At 48.4% G+C, this 2,733-nt stretch overlaps 1 long non-coding RNA gene across 1 annotated transcript; it reads right to left on the bottom strand.

The window, feature by feature from the left end:
* Nucleotides 1-685: 685 nt before the first annotated feature.
* LOC144891723 (uncharacterized) lies at nt 686-1,975 on the bottom strand. Its single transcript, XR_013623066.1, has 2 exons — nt 1,694-1,975; nt 686-1,570 (listed from the first exon to the last, which is right to left on the bottom strand). It is a non-coding gene; the product is annotated as an uncharacterized LOC144891723 (long non-coding RNA).
* Nucleotides 1,976-2,733: the final 758 nt, after the last annotated feature.

A 2,733-nucleotide genomic window follows, 5' to 3' on the forward strand; every position in this document is an offset into this window, starting at 1 on the left:
CCCAAAGGATGAAGCAGGATTTGAACTGCAAGACATCGTGCGTAAGCTGCCACAGCCTAAGTGCGTTGGCAGTTCTGCCCGTTGTTCTGGACAGCTTGTGTTCAATTGTGACTTGTCAGTTTGGCAGCTTAATTGACTTGATTTCTGACATGTTTTAGTTTTAGTTCCAGATCCAAATGATGAAGCTGGCATTGATGAGCAAGATATTGTGCCTTAATTGCCACAGTCTGACTGATGGCCTTTCTGGGTGTATTTGGGACACTTTTGTTTTATTGTGACTTAAAACTGTGGCAGCTGTTTTCAACTCAATCCAGCTGCCACATTGAATTACAGTTTTTTTCGATTGCTTAAACACGATTTTGAAAACAGGGCCCATTTTGTCAAAACACGACACACAATTCACACAACCACACACACAAGTAGCAGAACACCTCAGATCCTTTGCAAAATGAAACACTCTTGTAAAAACTATACACTCATTTATAAAAACCATATTCTGTTACCATATGAAACACACACGTTTCATATGACTTAATTCTGTTTGAACCAGTTACACACTGCCGTTGCTAACCTAAAACACTTTTAGCAATTCTACTTCTCAGTGATTAAAGTACTGCAAGGGAAGCACACAGAGAAAGTGCAAATATACAATAAATTCACCAAACACGACACAAGACCAATGCTGCAGACTGATGAAAATATAATTTATTTCTCTCCATATACCCAAATCAGTCAACATGTCAACATGGAGAATCACAACAAAACATGTCCCAGTTTTCATGCTACTACAGTAGTGTGCATAACACTGTAAGCTCGGCAAATATCAGACAAACGTAAAATACTGTATCCAGTACAGTTACAATTACAGTAAAAAGAAAAAAAATATCTGAAAAAAACTGAAAATACAGTACAGAAAATACTAGACATTATCTCTTCGCCTAGCTGGATCTGGCCAGAGAATTTCATCAACATCACAGGCGATATCCTCATTGGCAAGACAACGTGGGAAGAACCGTCTCGAATGTCGAATCCATCCTTGCACAGCTGCGGCGTCGATTTGGTCACAGGCCTCCTCCATGGCCTGAATGAGGGGTACCTGAGCCTGGGGCCGGAGATCGTAAACCCTCCACCGCCATGCCGAGAAAAACTCTTCGATTGGGTTTAGAAACGGAGAGTATGGTGGAAGGTATAGTACTGTAAACTGTGGATGGTGTTGAAACCAGTTCTGGACCAGAGCAGAGCGGTGGAATGACACGTTGTCCCAGACGACAATGTATTGCATCTGGTGCACTTGGTTTACTGCTGTGACGATGTTGTGCAATCGGTCCAAAAATGTGAGAATGTGAGGTGTGTTGTAAGGGCCCATATTGGCATGACGGAGGAGGACCCCAGTCTGTGCAATGGCAGCGCAAAGGGTGATGTTACCCCTACGTTGCCCTGGGACATTGATTATAGCCCTGTGGCCAATGATATTTCTGCCTCTCCTTCTTGCTTTTGTGAGGTTGAACCCTGCCTCATCTATGTATATGAAGTCATGCGGGATTTCCTCAGCATCCATCTGTAAAACTCTCTGAAATACAGTGAAAGACAAGATTGTGCAGTTCAGCATAGATCTAGTATACAGTAAATTTACATGTAAAAAGGTTACGTGTGCAGTATGCAACATCACAGTGCTAAAGTGAACAATACGTACCTCCACATACTCATGCCGCAGCTGTTTGACCCTCTCTGAATTCCGCTCAAAAGGCACTCGATAAACTTGTTTCATTTGAACCTGATGTCCTTTCAGGATGCGTGCCAGTGTTGACAGAGACCTGATGGACATTATTGAAAATGGCATGGTCACCGATAATGTTGGCTTGAATTTCTCTGAGCCTGATAGCATTATTGGCCAAAACCATGTTTATGATCTCTCTCTCTTGTTCTTGCGTGAACATGGGCCCCCTTCCTCCTTGTCGTTCTCGACCCTCAATCCTATGTAGAAAAAAATACATGTAACTGAAGGAGCTGGGGCTCCCACGTCGATCGGAAGAATGGACGCGACAAAAAGCTGGAATTCATCCGAGTTGCTTTAATCAAACCAAACACTCAGGCACTCTGAAAAGCCCGTTTATCGGGCAGCAATATATATCCATATTATCCCGGAGCGTTTGCCCAGGAAAGGCGAGAGGGGGCGTGGCCCAGCGTCCCGACCAAGGCCTGGCAGGTTGAGCGCGGGCCTGCCCGGGCGTCCTGGACGAGCCCGGCATGGTGATCGCTCCGCGTCCTTGATAGGTGCAAGGCGATTGTGAAAACCCAGCGGTAGCCGCTACACACGTCCCCCCAGAATCGACTTGCACCGGCAGGGTCAATTTGAGGGGGGTCCTGATGACCCAGCTGAAGCGACCCCTGGCGGGTCATGGGAGGGGGTCCGGTGTGGTGGTGGGTGGTCGAGTGGGGGGCACCGTGGACGGGGGGCGGCCTCGCCGCGGCGGAAGGGCCACCTGTGGTGGGTGGTCGACGTCCACGTGCGCCGGCTTGAGGCGGTCCACCGCAATCCGGTCCGACCTGCCGCCGATGTCGATGACGAACGACTTGTCGTCCCGTCGCAGCACCCGGAAGGGCCCGTCGTACGGCGGCCGGAGTGGCCCCCGATGTGCGTCGTGACGCACAAAAACATACTGCGCTGTGCGAAGTGCTGGGGGGACGTAGGACTGGGGGTCATCGTGGTGGGATGTTGGCACGGGGGCAAAC

This window comes from Myxine glutinosa, chromosome 4 (assembly GCF_964187855.1).
Source record: "Myxine glutinosa chromosome 4, kmMyxGlut1.1, whole genome shotgun sequence".
NCBI classification, from domain to species: Eukaryota; Metazoa; Chordata; class Myxini; order Myxiniformes; family Myxinidae; genus Myxine; species Myxine glutinosa.